The 18,367-nt window shown below is 34.3% G+C and overlaps 1 protein-coding gene across 5 annotated transcripts in view; it reads right to left on the bottom strand.

Annotated features, from left to right (window-relative positions):
* LOC129746484 (uncharacterized) overlaps nucleotides 1-16,253 on the bottom strand; it is a 221,222-nt gene extending 204,969 nt beyond the window's left edge. The window contains exons 1-2 of one of the 5 annotated variants that reach the window (XM_055740142.1): nucleotides 15,627-16,253; nucleotides 14,718-14,988 (exon numbers count right to left, since the gene is read on the bottom strand). The gene's annotated coding sequence lies outside the window, so the exon portion shown is untranslated. Of the gene's footprint in view, nucleotides 1-14,717 lie in introns of all 5 variants that reach the window. The other 4 variants (XM_055740144.1, XM_055740143.1, XM_055740145.1 and 1 more) reach the window with 4 other exon arrangements.
* Between the last annotated feature and the right edge of the window lie 2,114 nt (nucleotides 16,254-18,367).

The raw sequence follows: 18,367 nt of genomic DNA, 5'->3' as shown, positions 1-18,367 counted from the left end.
GTTTCTTTAGTTATTTTTAATTTTCTAAAAACATGCTATTTTCACCCTCCTTATAAAATGGGGTAACTAGCAAAAACCTTAGGTTTTAATGAATAATCTTATGAATACGTATGAAAATTAATAGTTTTAAATACATTTGCGTTGTTTTAAAGACCATTACGCATAGAAACCAATAATTTTTTGAACTGTAAAATCTTATTTTCACATTTTTCCTTTTAGAAAATAATGATGCTGCATACATTTAGGGGTTAAATAATACTACGAAAAACTCTACAAACTGAAATCATAAAAATAAATGTTTCGATGAATGAAATTTGAATGTTTACAAACGCGTGATGCAAAACATTCATATTCCAGCACATGGAAACGAGATTTACAAGGTGTTTGTTTGATTTACATTTTGTTGCATTTTACCCCAGACATCTAACTGAATTCTAAAAACATTTATATAAAAAAAATGAGTGATTGTTCGAAAAAATTTTTTACACTACGGTGTTGGTATAGCATGAGGAAACCATTAAAAAGTTTGTAGGAAATATAATCAAGCCAATCCTTCATACTGGGTAAAGTTTATTACGACATCCAAAAATGTTAAAATTTGTACATTTATTGCTCGACTTTTTTTTAATTTTATATAAAAATAAAAAACTTTAAAAAACTAGATGCGAATTTAGATACGAGAAATTATGTCATCATCTTCTTGTAATCATTAAATGATAACTTTATTACAATAAATTAAATTAAAAATTGATTCAGTGTGGTGTTATATAAATGTTGCATCTAACCCCGCTGTTGCATGATGCCCCGTTTGACGGTAACACGTTTGTCGCCAAACGTCACATACATTAGAATACACACAAATTTCGAACTTTGATAAGTCAAAACATTAGGCCGAAACAAATATCAATTTCTTCATTTGTCACCCCACCTTCCACCCCGCCCCCCCCCCCCCCCCTTCCTGGTTTATTTAAAAAAAACCTGAAGGGGGAAATAAATGAAGTTTGAAGTACCTACTTTATGGGAAATTATCCGAAAGATTACGAGAGCAAAAAACAAGTTGTGTAAGATGAAAATTTTATTTTATTTATTTTATTTATATTCTCGGTTTTATGAATTTTTTTGTTCAATGATATGGCATGCAATTTTGTTGCATACAAGATTTCGAGCATTTTTTCAATTTATTAGTTTTTTGCATTATTTGTTATTATCCCCCCCCTCGCGATGGTCAACTCCGAGTGACAAAAGAAGGATTTGAAATTTGTTCCGGTCTTATTAAAAATAATCTGAAATTTTTACAGAATACCTGACTGTTATTTTGCCGGTATTTGAAACTAAAACAAAACCATCGGTTGATGATGTGGTTTTTTAAAGTTTGACATATGTATGTATTTTAAAGTTAGCTTGACAAACGAACGTGTTAAGTATGCTTTACCATGCTTTAAAACTCTTTGGAAAATGTGTTGATAATTTTCCTGTTTACTTATTTTTAGTATGAACATCTTAAAATTATGATTTTTTTTAGACGGATAAAAAATAAGAAGAAATGTAAGATAAGAAACATTATCATCACATACCAAATTTCGTTCGGCACGGGAAGGAATTCATATTTTCATTTAAATGTACTAAGGTCTAAGAAAAAAATTCGTTTCTCTTATTTTTTATTATTTTCAAAAAATTTTTCAATGCTATGTTATTCTGGACAGGATTTGTACCTATATGTTCTTAGTTTTGTCACATGTTGTAAACTTCAAAAATTTGTGGCTACGGTGTGATTGTGTTCGCGAGCCGACGTGTTTTTCTTTTTTTGTTACCGCGCGTGTGTTTTTCGGCTCAAGATGGGTCGGGGCGACATGTATTTTTCGGGAATGTGGGACGAGTTTTTCTAGTTGAGAGAATTCAAAGTTTATTCTTATGAGGCGAAGCTGGAATCGTCGAAGAAGGGGAAATAATGAATGTGTGGACGAGTATCATCATGTTGAGCTAGTTGCAATCTAGCTCCAATTTCAATGCTGTTTCTTCTAGTCTGGTCCCTGTTTCAGATGGAATTTCGAAAATATCTGAAGTTAACCCGAAGCTAAGTATACTTTTCATAATCAAGCATACATGCATATTATAATCGACCCTTGGATTAAACTCGTATACCACCGTCACGGTTTTGTAACGCTTAAGCGTAACGATTTAGGTCGGGCGTTAAGCGATTTGAGTGATTGCGTTTTATCCGGCGACATAAATCTTTCGGGCAACGATAATTAATACTACATTGTAATTTATTTTTTTGACTAAATGAAAATATTTTGTCTCAAAACATATTTGATTGACACCATTCACTAACATGCGCCAGTTTAAATAGATTTCAAGTACCAGTACTAGCACTATTTTTCCTATATAACTAAAATGCAGTTGGCAAGATTATAGTGGTTATGTACAAGATGTTGATGTGTGTGGAGTTCATAATAACATATGTTCGATTATTAATTGATTTCAGATCCTTTGTTTAAATTGATTTCGGTTCGCCAAAAATATGCAAAGGCTTTATTTTTTAACCTTTCCATGCCGTTCGCAAAATATCCGTTTCGGGGAAATTTGAGTTATAGTTTGATTTCGTTCTCCTGGCTGTAAATGTTAACCGATTTTGATGATTTTATATTCATTGTGTAGGTAATTTGTTCTTATTACTCAACATTTTAAAATAAAGTCGATATGTATTACCAAGTTATCAGAAACTGGTTCAGAAAGTAAAAAGTCCGAAAAATCAATTTTATTTTTAAAATGCTCATAACTTTTGACAGCTTTTCTGTATTTAAGTGTTTCATTGATGTTTGAAATCGTCAAGAATCCATCTATCCGACAGTGTATAGATATGTTGGGGTCCAATGAAAGTTTTGACCGCTATATCAGATCTTCCGGTAGAAAAAAATCTAACTTTAAAAAAACGATATCCAATTTTTGCTTTGCTTAGCTGTATTTCATTTCCCAATGAACTGATTTTCAAAACTCAAATTTCAATTTTTTGACGTTAATTTGATCATTATTTTCATAGAACATACTTGGTCTGTCAAAATTCCAAGTTCTTCAGTATATTGGAATGATGATAAAGAGATTTTAAATGTGCGCTTCGGGTCATATTGACCCGAACGGCATGGGAAGGTTAAAAGTTCTATTTAATAGTATTTATTCATTCTAGGAAAATGTAACAAAAAAAAAAACTTGCATACCACACTTGTTACACTTATGATTATTCGTCTGCAACAGGGTCAAAACTTTATATTCAACAGTGCATTTAACTTTGATTGATTAAAGATTATATTTCTTACGCTCATAATCATTTAATTTTATCTTTTACTGCAAATTTATCATAAAGAATTGTTTTTAGAATTTTGCTTTTGATATTTTTAGTATGTCATAATGTGTATGTATTCCTTTTGGCGCTAAAATCTTTTAGAATGGAAAAATTCTAAGGATTTTGGTGCTGTATTAATAATTTCTCTGCTCTTTCAAATCTTTTCAAAAGCGGGCAATGGCACTATAACCATGGTCGATGACCTGAGATGAAGGTACAGGGATCCAGAACTAAACAGTGTATAATGATTAAAGAAATTTCTTTAATGTTGTATTGTTGAATTTTGGACTCCATGTAGAAAAACCTCATTTCCATCCCCTGAAGGAAGAATCGCAAGGCCCAACACCAAGGAGCATAGAAATATCTTAGCATCTATGCTCCCAACGAATAAATATAAAATTAACATGGGAACGTATGGTACTGTTGTCCACGTTTCTTCCTCCCCTGGTTCCAGTCGTCTCTGCGTCCAATACTGCACAGTGGGCCCGGCCTTGATAAGATGAATAGTAAATGTATTTTTACTATTCACCGGGATGCTGACAAGATCTGGCTGTGTACGTATCATAAGCATAAGCATAAGCATAAGCATGTTGTAAACTTCAAAAATTTGTAATTTTTGGCTCTTTAGACTCAAAAGGTAGCCGACCACTGAGCTAGCGAATTAAAAAACTTGTTTTTGGTTATGCTTATTTAAGACCGCTTAATCCCATTTATTTGTCTTATATGTAAACAGTTTTAGTCAACTATCAGATTTAGGAGACATTGGGTGTTCTTCTGACTCCATTATACGCTCCAGGCGAGAATTGAAACTTGGAATGGTCTCACTACGAGGGTTCTGCGTACTGGACTCAGACGATAGGAATAGTTTGGGTCATCTCACACTATGGCCATGTGACACGAAAATGCAACTTTCACTGTTTTAGGGATTTAATTTTGCAGTTAGCAATGCCGAACACTGCTCAGTTTTCAGGAGATTTTGAAATAATGAATTGAATGCTGTAATAAAACCAAAAAAAATTCTGAACATCATTCAAGTATTCAGAATTGTTTTCAAACATGAAGTAAAATAAAAAAGGTGTTAAATTTCGTACAGCTAAATCTTTACTATAAAAAAATGAATCACAACAAAAAATTGTTTTTCAGTTGAATTAATCAGGCTTGTTAAATATATATGTAAATTTAACTCGAAAAATCATTGAATCCTTTGGTTCTTATTGTGCTAGCTTAAGGTTGCCAGAATTTTTTCCACTCCCATCCGGGCCTAGCAATTCCGGGCATTTTTTCAAAAAAACCTGGCAAAATCCGGGCATGGATTTCAATTTTTCAAATCAGAAAACCGGGCAAAAACCGGGCAAAATTTAGGTGTTATTGTATATAAAAGCAAAGAAAAAATGCATAAAAATCTAAATTGATATTTTAGTAATGTAATTGCACTTCCAACAACTTTTTGGAACACTTAAATATTTAAAGGTTTATAAAAGTAAATCAGCGAAATTATTTGAAACAACCGTTGAAAATTTCCATACCGATAATCGATTTTGCTGAAACTTACTCAAAAACTTTGATTTTTTTTTGGTTTCTTTGTGAAAATTGTGGAAAAATCCGGGCAATATCCGGACTTTTTTCACGATATCCGGGCAACCGGGCCGGACCGGACTTTCTCGAAATTTTGCATCAAATATCCGGGCAAACCCGGATAAAACCGGGCAATCTGGCAAGCTTATGCTAGCTTCTTTCTCCGCAGTTTCAGTTGTGTTAACTCAATATTGAACTCGAAACTCAAAAATCAATATCCAGATGATTTATGAATACAGTTCGCATAAGCAATAAAAAATAATATTTATAAATATATATTTTTAGATAAGCGATACAAAATCCCTTCTTTTCCAAATTTTTATTCCCAAAACAAAGCCGATCGACTTCAAAGCCTGGTCAAACGATTCTTGAATTCCAACTTTATCTCGTGAATCACCTCCATCAATGAGTGAAAATGTCCGATCGTCGTCATCGTGCTCCTTTCTAAGGAGCAGTTGGAAAGACGACGACGACGAAAACAAAAAATGAACCAGGCATGAATCAAGCCTTGGTCCAGCAGCCAACCGACGACTTCGACGATGGGATGTGCGTAAAGTAAAAATTTATCGTCCGAACGTGTTCTGTAGTCCCGATTACGGTTTCTGTTGTGCGGCATTTTTATGGCAATTTAAGAAAGGTTTTTTTTTTTCTCCGTTTGCTGCTGCTCCAAGAAGTTAGAGGAAGCGAAAACTGAAGGATGATTCCGAGAGTTGTTCCCACTTGGGGGACAGATGTTCTTAAGCGTAGGGTTTTTTCGGACAGTTTCCGCTGACCGGTTGGGATTAGTCTCATTATTGGTTGTATTGGAAAAAATCGATAGAGGTTCCGAAAGTATAAGTCAATTATGGGTTTTTTTGATGAAGTTCTAACGTTCTAAAGAAAGTCTGTTGGAACACGTTATCAATATAGACGTTTACACATCCTAATGGTTAGGGAATGAAAGTTTAATTCTTGAATATGCTGTGATCTAGTAAGTGATCGTTATATTAATAATCATTCTACAGGTTTTTAATTTCAAAATATTGCTATTGAAAAACAATTATCAACACAAAGTTCAAAAAATATAAATGACATTTATTACTGCTTCATAGGTAAGTCACTCCTAGAAAAATTCAGATTAGCGAATTCTTTATCAAAATACTTGCGTACATTCTAAATTCCCTGAGACAATTATTGATATAACTTATGATTATCATTTTAGACTAGATTGCCACATTTCAGTGATCTAAATAAAATTTTAACAATCATCATCCTAGTCAAAAAAAAAAAATTTATTGGATCATACCGCAAATTACTTCAAAACTCTTTTGTCAGGATAATAAACTCAAAGCAGTGGCAAAAGGCATCACATTCAAATTTCCGCGGAAATCGTTTGAAGTTGCACCATTCAATTCAGTACAATCATTCGCCGGCCAACTGCAGCCATTGTTTGTATTTACGCTTTATTTTCATTGCTTCTCTTGTTTATACTCTGGTGCTTGAAAAGGAGAGAAAAAAAAATGGATGAATCACCAAACGGCTAGCGCCATCTGGGAAATTGGAATAGAGTCGTTAGCTGTGTTTTGTGATGGTGTTGGAATTTCAATTGATTATTTGACAGTTTGGTTTTCCATTAGACGAATCAAATTAGAAGCATGTTTTGTATCATTCATAAAAAAAATAATTGAAAACCCCTAACGATTCGATGTAGAATATTGGATTGAATTGAAATTAATTTTATTATCTGAGTACTCAAATTTTTATTTAAAAAAAACCTATTTTTCCACATTTTTAGATGAGAATGATATGAGTATTCCTACTCAACATTAAGTTTACTGCAAAATCGGACGTAATTGTAACTTTACAGCTGGCCAAACTCTGCCCGACCAAAAAAGTAATTATCGTAATAGGTTCAGCTCTGGTTTTTGCTTAACCGCAGCTGCAAATGAAAATCCGTTTGCAATGAAATATGAATCATTAACCAATTTTGGAATATCGGTTTATCAATTCGAGCCGTTGGATCGAATTTTAATTTGCAGTCATTAACTGCGGCTTTTAGGTGTTCACGTGACAAAGTTGTAAAATGAAATGACCGTTAGGTTTTTTATCTTCTCAATAACTTAAACAGTTTTGGGTGAAAAAAGTGATTCAGAATATGTTATCTGGATCAAAAGGGGATGAAAAATGATTATAAGGGTGGTTTTTGTTATTTATATGAAGGGTTTCCAAACCCAAAATGTTAGACCTATTTACCCTTAACATTTTTCCAATAATCAAACAACAGAACTTCATTTAACCCTCTACTGTATTAACTATGAATCAATTAAATGATTTTATTGACCTAAGACAAAACAATTTATGACTAAAATATTTTTTGATTTCAATATTTCAACTTTTTTAACAACCAAAAATATTTACATTAGGGTCACAATGGATGCATGGGAAATATTTCATGATCGAATTTTGAAAACTGAGCATAAACATTTTGTAGATTGACTCAAAAAACTGACCTGTTTAAAATTTCTGCTCAGTCGGACTCGACTTAGGGTGCTCCAAAACGCACCAAAAGGTGCACCAAAAAAATCGAAATCTGGTTTTATCTCGAATAAATAATCGTCAAAAACCGACATTCCAAGCCTTAGCCGTTTTTAAGATAAACTAGCAAAATAACATTTTTTTTAATAAAAAAAATCATCAGTATCTAAAGATGAACTTTAAAAATCATGCACGGTCTTCTAAATGGATGGGGGAAGGGAAAGGTGGTGGTTGGTCGAAGTGATCCACACCCTCAAAGCGGCAGAAATACAGTTGCGTTCAAAAAAGTATGAAATGCGTGAAGCTGCGCATCCAATTCCAAATTTGACAAGCTGGCATTTCTCTCTTGGTTCATATTTTTTCATGAAATTTTTCACACAATCGAGTTCAACTGTCGAACTAACGCTCTACAAAATTTTAAGTCTTTACAATGACTGGAAACGAAGATACAGGTATTTCCGTAAAAAGGGAAATTTGGAATTGCTTCACTAAAATTTCAGTATCTTTGACAATTTTCATTGAAAATTTTTGAAATTTGTTCCAAAGGTGTAAAAATGTTTGATCTAGTTCCAGGCCAAGTTTTGTCAAAATCTATAAATGCGATCAAAATGGTGCCGGGTAGAAAATGAGTTTTTTTTTTAATTCTAAAATAATCTTTTATTCAATTACTTTTTACAAGGTTTGATACTTTAAAAACACATTTTCAAATTGTTTTTTTTTTTCATTTCTCAATACTCATTTATACTAATAAATTTCTTTAGTAGTTAAAAAAGTGTGATCCGAAACTATCAGATTAAACAGTTACTAACTCAAAGTTCATTATTTCAAATCTAATCATATCTAATTCACTACTCACTAAAACCTGTGTTCCTTTCAAGTTACGATATCTATCGGTCTCGTTTCAACTTCGGTTTCTGGACGCTATCGGCTAGTGGAAATCATCGTTGTTCATCGTCTTGCCCATGCTCGATGCTTCCTCCGGGTCCGATGATGATGTTCACGTGATTGTCGTCCTAATCATTTCTGTTGAATTGATACGCATGAAGAACTCCTGGTCTCGCGTCCCCTTGAACGAACTATTTGCGCCTGCGCAGAGAGAATGTCCATCCCGATAGCTGGAATAATCTGTTGCTTGCGTCCAATAACATCACTCTCAGAGGTGTCTCCTGATTCTGCTCCCATTATCTTGCGATCGCGTTTCTTCCCTTTGTCTTTTTTCGCCATCCTCGATCCCGATTCAACATCACCGTTCTTGACAGCGGTACTAGATTCCTCACTTGCGAGATCCATGTTGATCTCATCAGACGCCACCCCGCCCAGGGTGGACGCCTCGCCGTTCTCAGCATCTCTCTCGATAGTTCTGCTCTCATCTGTAGACTTCGGGTTTAGCACTACCATTTTCGGGGAATACGACACTGATTGGCCCAAACCATTAGAAACAATACTGGCAAAAGTGCCACTGTTTGATTGAACTGATGTTAAGCGCTCGTTAACGCTTCTTCGTTTTGGGCAATCAGCTTTGAAGTGTTCTAACGCTCCACACGTGAAGCATTTGTTCTGCAAGCCTTCATAGAAAATCCTAACCTTGATATGTTGGATATTAAGCTGAGCTGGAATTTCATGGGTCACCTCCATGTGCACTCCTCTCACCCCATTCAGGATTTGGAAGCCGGTTTCGGCCGGATAGCGTTCCTGTACCAATTCCTGTATTTTCCCATATTTGGCCATAACGATTGCAATCTGTCTGTCCTCTACTTCCGGAGGCAAACCGAATATTCGGATATACTTGAACGATCCGTTTGCTGCTGATACATCGACTTTAATAGTCGAACCATCAGCATAATTGAAAACCACTTGCGGACCCAATTTTTCTAGAGCATTTTTCATTAGGGTTTCTGATTGAAATCTAATGAACAAACAAAAACTCTCTCTATACATCGCGTTGAGATCACTACTTAACCATGATTGATTTTTAAAGAAATCAAACACCTCCATATTGGACGGGTTCCTGGATTGTGCATCAAATCGTAATTTTATGGTGTTTTCACGCTTCGGCTCCATATTGTTCATCAATTCTTTCCGATTATAAAGGCATTAAAAACACTCGCCAATAGCTCATCGACTTTCCTCGAAATCTTTACGCACAGCTTATAAAAATACGTCTGCACTGAACGGAGTGTCAACCCGAACTGGGTTCATTATCACCCAGCAGACGATTTCATTCTCTTTTGGACGGATGTTCGTATGGAAAACATCGAAATCCATGTATTCCTGGTTTTCTCTTCCACAAAATAAAAAATTATCACCAAAAATGTTGTAAATTGATAGGAACTTTATTCCTGCATTGTTCAGAAATAGAAATTGTTTCAACAGAGCTGGTATTTAAACACAAGAGCGATTTTAATACTCGCTTATCACGCGATTTAATTCTTTTTTAACGCAACTTTACTTTCTTATATTACTTTGTTTTCTTTTTTTTTTCTCAAATATCATAATTAAAACATTTAAAACAAATTTTTGAAGCTGAAAAGTTCACAGTAGTTTAGTTTTATTTTTACATACCAGTTTAGTTCCACGAAAATCTTTGTCGTTTAGGAACCATTTACTACATGTTTATGTTTTCGAAAATTGCATAACTATAGTCACATGTGCTTATTAACTTAATTTCAAATCTTTATGGAGACAATTTTTTTTCTTAAAAAAATCCAGAACGGTGGGTGTTTTTATCAAAATGATAGTTTTTCGAAAAATGTCCATTTCCAGTTCCAGCTTTTCTAAGATGTAGATTTTGACAACTGGTTGTCAAATAGTTGCCATTGGAAAAAAATGTTAGATTAAAATATTTTAAAACATTTTGCAAGTAAATTAAAACAATTATTTTTGGCTTTATGAATATTTTAGTTATTCCCGTCCAAATACGTTGTTTTTTAGAGGGTCTATAAAATTAAGTTATTGTTTTTTTTCATGAAATTTAATAATTCAAAACAGTCATATATTGAAAGGCAAAAGCAATTCTATTTTATTTAATTTCTCATTTACTCATTTTTATACGATCCTTGTTCCAAATTGTTACAGTTCAAAACAAAGGGTGGAAATTTCATTTAATTCTTTTCAGACTAAATAAAGTTGAGATGATAGCTTGAAATTCAAGAGAGAATCAATGAAAGAATCCAATGAAAGTGAGTCCAGAAGCCCAAGAGTTAAGAATCATATATAATTTTTTTTTTGTAAATAAAATTCTTGGACCTTAATTCACAATGAAAAATGAATTTCAGAATTTAAAAAGCAGCAGGATTCGAAAATAAAATCAGTTTTAAGTAAAATATAACAGAATAATAAAAAAAATGAGTTTTAAAATCAGTTTTTGTACATTTAAATTATTATCAACAACTTATTTAAAATAAATGTTTTTCGAACGTATAGTTGCAAAACGAGAATCATTGAAATATTCCCCCTTATTCTGCGCCGCGCGTGAGGTGACGATAGTCGAATCACCCTAGTCACCCGATTCCAGTAGTCGCTTTAGGTGAGAAAAGTCTTTTAGAATGAACTTTTTGAGTTCTTATCCTAATCTAGTAGTCAGTTAGGCATGAACCTCTGTCACATCGGCTTCGAGAATAAGGTGACAAGACTCACGTGACTCCGACTCGACTCGACTATCGTCACCTCACGCGCGGCGCAGAATAAGGGGGATTGTGTTGTAACCTTGCGCTGATATGAAGAAGTTCAGAATGAATAGATAGTTGAAAAGTATCTTACAGTGTTTTTCAATTCAACAAAAAGAGTATTATTTTCATTTTTAAAGTGGTATCGAAAATCATCTTTTATCAACTTTTTCTCTCATGGAAAATATTTTATTTGCAGAATGAAGTAGTATCAAAAGATATCGAAATAAATGTATATAGAAAAAGGATTGAAAACAGAATTAAATTTGTCTCTTAATATGAAACTTTTCAAAATACTTCTAATTTACTTAGTTCAAAGAGATAAAATTGAAGGAAAAGAGGCAGTGTGCAGTACCCCATTCCCCTCCCTCTAACTCTTTCTAAATGATCGTTTAACACTAGATATAAGTTCTTTTTATTGGGCAATATCGATTTTTTTTTTTTCAAATTATCCCCTTCCCCCAAGAGTGAGTTCTAAAACCGCGTCTAATAAGAATTCGAAAATTTGATAATTTTTAACTATGCGGAAAAAAATTAAAGACTTTTTTACAATTTATTTCTGGATATTTTATTTGGAGTGTATTGGGAAAATCAAAAAAATTAAGAAAATATCTACAATTGTTTGTTTTTTTTTTTAATTATAAAGGCATTAAATTTTCGGTTCATTTGCCTCTTATTACCTACAATAGTGCTTAGTTTGATCACACTGAAATATATTTGCTGCTTTCAAAACTCGTATTAAAAAAAATTCAATTTCATAAACTTTTTTATTCTCTTGCCAGATAGAATATAATCCTAATTGATTTTTTTTTCTTTAGTACACATTATAGTTCATCATCATGTTATACTCAATCTTCAACTTTTATTGATAAATTTACTGAATTCCTGCAATATTTATTACTTTTTAGAACTCCATTTTTGCTGACTGTTTTTTTTTTCAGCAAAAGAATTTCATTTATCTAGGCATCACAAAATGTTGAATATCCGCTTCAGATACAACATTTTGGATACCCTTCTGACCATTCTAATATAACGCTGAACCATTTTGGAACTGAATATCTGAAATGGCTGATGTTACATGGCTGAAAGGTGCTTTTGCACATACCCCGATAATTTCGTTTGCACTTGCACCGCAGTGTGGGTTGAACAAGAGTGAATATTATTTTCACAACCTTCAGTATGTTCCTACTGAAAATATATCATAAATTTTCTGCTTTCACTTGAATATCAGGTCCAAACACCCCCCCTTTCAGTAAGAAAGCGGATTTGAATGCCCTTTTTTGCAGCCAAAATATGCAAAACTAAAACAAACTTTTCATGTTTAATAAATACCGTAAACTGGGGGAACTTTGATCACTTTTTTCATTCATTTTTGAATATTTTGGAAGGGATTGCTTTTTCGTAATACATAAAACCTTTAAAACCCTTACTGAGGTGAGGAGTATCAAACATGATCATTGATTCCAGTAAATTCATACGACATTTGTGGTCATAATAAAATGTTTGTTACAAAACCAGATTTCGAATTTCGGGGTAACTTTGATCACATTGGTTTAAACGTATATCAACATCTTCAAATTTATTGTTTTGATGCCATTTAGCACAGAAGGCTGAAAATATCGATAACAGTATTTTTTATTTGGACTCGATTGAATTTTTCAACGTTTTCTTTCAAAAACAAATATACTCAAAAGATGGACAATGTTGCTGCATACATTTAGGGGCAAAAATTATTAACATTTCCCAACATTTTTTGGCCTCAAAAACAAATGAAATTTTGTCTTCATGCAATTCCCTGAGTCCTCGCACTGTTCCCATGTTCTTTTTTTCTTCAAACTTAATCATTTGATAGGGTTTTTAGCCATTTTTTCTATACGAGCTTTTTCATGGAAAATGACCGATTTTTTTCAATATCCAAAAATTATCATCAAATGACCATAAAAATTACACTTAAACTAAACCCAAACCAAGAAAAAAGTGGAACTTTCACATTAAACAACCCATTTGCTCCTAAATGCTTAAATTTGATCAGAAAAAATGTTTGTTTGTGAGCCTTCAAAAATCAAGATATTTTAAGATTTTAAAATTACATTTGAAGTAATATAAAAAATCTTCTAATAAAAACCAAATTTAGCTTATTAGTAACTTAATTTATAGGCTTTCAAACGTAGTAAACAGTTTTCAGATATTTTAACTTTAAACTTAGTTAATGATGATTATCTGCAAAAATTTCATGTTGATCAAAGTTACCCCGCTGATCAAAGTTCCCCCAGTTTACGGTACTTTAATTATTGTGTAATCAAACAGAGTTTTAGTGAAAATTTTGAAGAAAATCTGTGACAGATTGTTTGTTTGGGCCTAAACAATAATTGCTCGAAAATGAAATTTCTTTTTTAATTTTTTTACTAGAGAAAAGTTGAATGTTTGCACTTGCCCCGATGTACCTAACATTTAGTATTAAGTAACAAGATCTGTTCACAGAAACATTAAGTTTCACTATGATTCTACATGAGGGTGTGATTTTTTATGCCCATTTCGGCAGCCCCTCTTCCACTATCTAGTTTCCTTAATGCAGTATGTTCTATTTGAGTTTATCAGAAAAACTGGAAAAATAGCTCTGACATAAAATCGTCAATATGAGAGTCCTCAAAATATTACTTTTGAGTTGGGTTGGCTATTTTTACGTTTTCTAACAAGAAAACCACGAAACATTTATGCTTCTTTCAAAACTTTTATTCATGTAAGTAGATGCAAAAGACTCTCCGCAAATGCTTATTTCGAAATGCTGTTACATTTTTTTTTCTATTCGTATTGAACTTAGACATGTAAAGGATGGTCTGAGAGCAACAATTGATCACCGTATTCTTTAAATAACCTGTTCATTCACTATGAGACTTTAAAAATGCATCCATTTTTTAAAAATCTTTTTATCAAAATGCTTTAAAAATTTTCGGGATCAAATTTTCGAAACAACCCATACGTTCAATCAAACATTCTTTATAACTACATAATAAACTCGTTTAATGTAACATTATGTTCAAAATCACTTTTATGGAGTTTTTTTGCTTGGTAATTATGTATATTAGACTGCTCCAAATTTGTATGGGAAATTTCAAGCTTGTAAAATATTAAGCGCTGCTACAGGCTTAAATTGATCCTAGGCCTAGTACAAGGTCTCATGCCAAATTTGGGCCAGATCGGATCACGGGAAGGGGTCGCTCAACGAGCCTGAAAATGTATGGGATTTTGAGACATTTTGTTCGGGAGGAATCAATGTGATAATTGTTAGTCCAGCGATCTCCCTCATTCTAAGCTGAAATATCCATCCATTTCCTGCACTCTCAGCGATTGAACGGATTATCAAACTATTTCTAGACACCTCTCAAGTGTTCTAAAATTCATCATTCCAAATTGCTAGAACTTCCCCTCAAAACGCTTCCGAAACGAGAAAGCAAAACAGATGTTCTTGACTAAATATTTGACTGCACACAATGTTCGGGCAAGAGTCAAAATAGTATGAATTATGAAATCACTTCCTCTAGGGTTCTATATTGAAGTGTCCGCATCAAACCGAACCAAACCAACCGGGCAACAATAAATCAAAGCGGATGAAGTTTACCAACCTGGTTGCTGTTGCGTATTTGAACTCCGCTGCGCGCTGCGGTTTATCCACAATAACACTATTCCGGCAACGCCACACCACGCCAAAAACCACTAGAAGTGTGCCGCTCCAGGCACGGTTCTAAATTTTTAATTAATCATTCACGCATTCCACGTACCGATTGCCAAATTGTCGTTGGCATCTGGCTAATGGTGAGGGTATTTATTCTCACCCTTTTCCACAAACAACCGGAATCACACAATGGACAACACTGAAGCACAAACGATCACAACCTATAACGAAATTGATGATGGTGGCCGGGGGAAATGCATAATTTTCAACTCTTCCTGAACGCCTGACTGATGTGTGTATGTGGGTGCTGGCAATTCACGTTCGACATTCAATTCACGAGCAGAATGCACCAATCACACACCATAACTTTTGGGAGCTGAGCTGTTGCACAAATCCAGGACAGTTTCCCGAATGAATCACGAAAAGGGGGTGCACTTAAACGAACAAACGTTTAGGATTTATTTATGGCACTGTGTCAGTCGTTGTATTAGGCTGACGGAATTCAGCAGAGGGCTATAATTTTGAGGGGAGCCCAAGGGTTAGAACATCACTGTCCCAGGTTTTGTGCCGGATCACTTCTGTTGTTTGCAATTGATAGCCCGAATCTCGGAGCAGTGACAAACCGGACGATCCAGGTTGAATACAAATCAACGAATTAACACTGGGGAAACGTGCCGTGAATCCTTTATTGATGAAATCCTTTTTGAGTGGTTGGTATCTGGGTAACCGTGACTAGGACACGAACAAATCAGCCTAGTTTCACTTGCGAGTAATTTTCCGAATTTGCTTTCGGTTTTCCTTATTTGCTGTGTCAAGAACAGGTGGCGTTCCTGATCTCGGTCAACACGTTTCAACTTACCCCCTTCACACCAGATGCTACCGTGATCCTAGAAAGGTCAACAATCATAGCGTAGCACCACCAAAGGTCAACGAAAAATCAATCTCACTTGCCCTCCCTGATCTCGGTCAATATTCACCCATCCAAACACTGAGCACTAGGTAATCGAATACCCGCCAATGCAGCACAATTCACCAGGGAATCCTCCATCGACGTGCTGAATCACAACGCAGCTATTCCATATGATATGGGTCCAGAGTACGCATCCCAGCAAGGACACTAAGTATAACACCATTCACTAGAGTAGTAGAGTCCTCTCCGTGCAGCATCAACTTCACCCGAAGAAAGGTAAAAGTTGTAATCCACAGCCATAGTTAGTGACCAAGCAGCAAAGCGAGAAAAAAATACCTTACCAACCCCCCCGTTGTGGGTGTTTTTGGGTGGCGGGAAAAATCTCCTCCTTGGTGGTTATCTGCAACAACCCAACCCAACAAGTACCGAAGAAGAAGAAGAAGAAGATATGTGTCTCCCCTCAGCAATCCACAACTCAATCCTGATCCCAGCTTCAAAACGGAGCGCCCACGAACGGCCACACTTCTGCTACTTCTGAAGCTAGAAGCTCAATTCCGACAATCCAATCCCGTCGACGGTTCCGCAAGAACTGAACCGGAGATGAATCCTGCCAGAGTACAATACCGTGTTCGACCCAGACTGGCAGCGACCCTCTGCTGTCTGAATCATCCCGGTTGTTTGGTGCGAAAATCGGTACTCCCTCGTACACTCTTCTTGATGGGTCTGGCGCGTTGTGCATTCATTCATTTGGCGCGCTGGAACCACACTCTCAATGGATGAAGAGCAACCTAACAACTCTCTCTGCTGACGAAGAAAGCTGCCCCGAGCAGACTTTTATGGCAAAATTATACCTAATTTTGCTATCATGCCTTAAAAGTAAAATGAGGTATCATTTTGCCCGAATAAAGGTGGTACAATGCCAAAATTTGGGTCTCACTTTTCATATACAGATACCTCGATTATACCAAGTGTAGGTTTCACTGAAACCTTAATGATGCCTCGTTTAGCCAACATTATAAAACGATTATTGAGAGCATAATGATGCCACTTTTAGGTATTATATACTACCAAAATTTGGCATCGTTTTGCTTTCAAATCTTAATTGATAATGGAGCTCAAACGAGGCATCGTTAGGCTGTTAGTGATACTTAGATTTACAGTGATGTATTTTTTTTTGTCATTTTGAATGCACAAAAAGAAGCATCGATTGTGATGTAAAATTAAGTCGTCTTAAAATTTACATTCTTATCGTAATAAATTACTCTCTGAATTGAGGTACAGTTACAAGCTTTTATTGGTTATTTTGAACATATTTTGACAATTTTGAAGTTTTTATCATAATTTTTCTATACTGCACTAATTTTCAGCTTACAATAATTGTTATTTTGATTCATGGTATGTTAATTCTTGGTGATTTTATGAAAAACCGAATTTCCTTCATGAGTATTTCAAATAAGTTAACAAAGTTGGGCTTTGGCTGCGGTAGACCTGGACTACATGTTTGAATTATACCTGTACCTTAAATCTATCGATCTCCGTGTTTAACTGTCATTTTCCCTTTTTATCTTCTTCCTTTTGACTATAGACACATTCCACCGTGACGTGAAATCGCTTTTCCGGACTTTTCTGCACTGTTATCGTTCTAGAAGTCAACCAATTTACTTGAAAATGAAAAAAATTGTAGCAAACGGTCGCAAATTGAATTTCCTTCAAAATGAATACAATTTGGTCATTTTAAAATTTAAGTTGTTTCTGTTGTGACTAATTACTTTTGTGACGTGAATTCACGCTAGAATTAACCATTTCGGACTTTAGAACATACATCCTTGAATTCCTGTTCTCTCTGTGGAAATAGAATATCGGTGTCTTCGAATGAGTTGTAAAGAAAATAATTATACACAATTTGATGTACAGAACTTCTCGATTGAACAACAACGAACGAAGTTATGCTGATTTGAAGATGTGACGTGAATTCACTCAGTTCAAACAGAACAGGGTAGTTGACTGAATTCACGTCACGAAATATAAAGTTATACTGTGGCTATACTGAACCATTCTTTGGAGTCTTCAAATTTTATGTAGACTTTCAAAAACGATATTTTGTTGTTAGCAAAATATTGAGGGATCATATGTTAAAATAACTACTGTCTTTATTTAAAGATTCACCAAAAAAAAAATTTTTTTATTTTTTTTTTCAATCTTTTTGCATTTTTATTTGAAAATAATGAACTTATTAAAAAATCAACTAAATTATGCTCGATTTGTCAAAATCCGACCATCTGGAGGGTCAAAACAGCTTTCAGAGCACATTTTCATATAAAATTTAACGAAAAATCAAATTTTGTGACGTGAATTCACTCATTCGCGCTGTTGTAACTCAGCTAGATTTCAACCGATTTCTATAAATTTGAGTGTTTCAGAATCGTCTTATCATTTTTGAAGAAAATCTCTTTTTTTTATTTAAAAAAGTCAGAGTTTTCTCGTAAAACTAAAAATTTCCCTTTTTTTGTGACGTGAATTCACTCATTTGCGACTGTTTTTGTTCGCTTTTCAAACCAACTATATTGGATATAAACAAATTCTTTTTTCTACAAAATGAAGCCGTGTTTTTTGGCTTCTGAACATACTAAAAATATTTCCGAAAAAAAATCATCCATATATTAAAATTAACGATTTTGTAAAAGTTGTCA

This window comes from Uranotaenia lowii, chromosome 2 (genome assembly GCF_029784155.1).
Source record: "Uranotaenia lowii strain MFRU-FL chromosome 2, ASM2978415v1, whole genome shotgun sequence".
NCBI lineage: Eukaryota > Metazoa > Arthropoda > Insecta > Diptera > Culicidae > Uranotaenia > Uranotaenia lowii.
The sequence above is the reverse complement of the archived record's forward strand: the minus strand, read 5'-3'. Positions and strand labels throughout refer to the sequence as shown.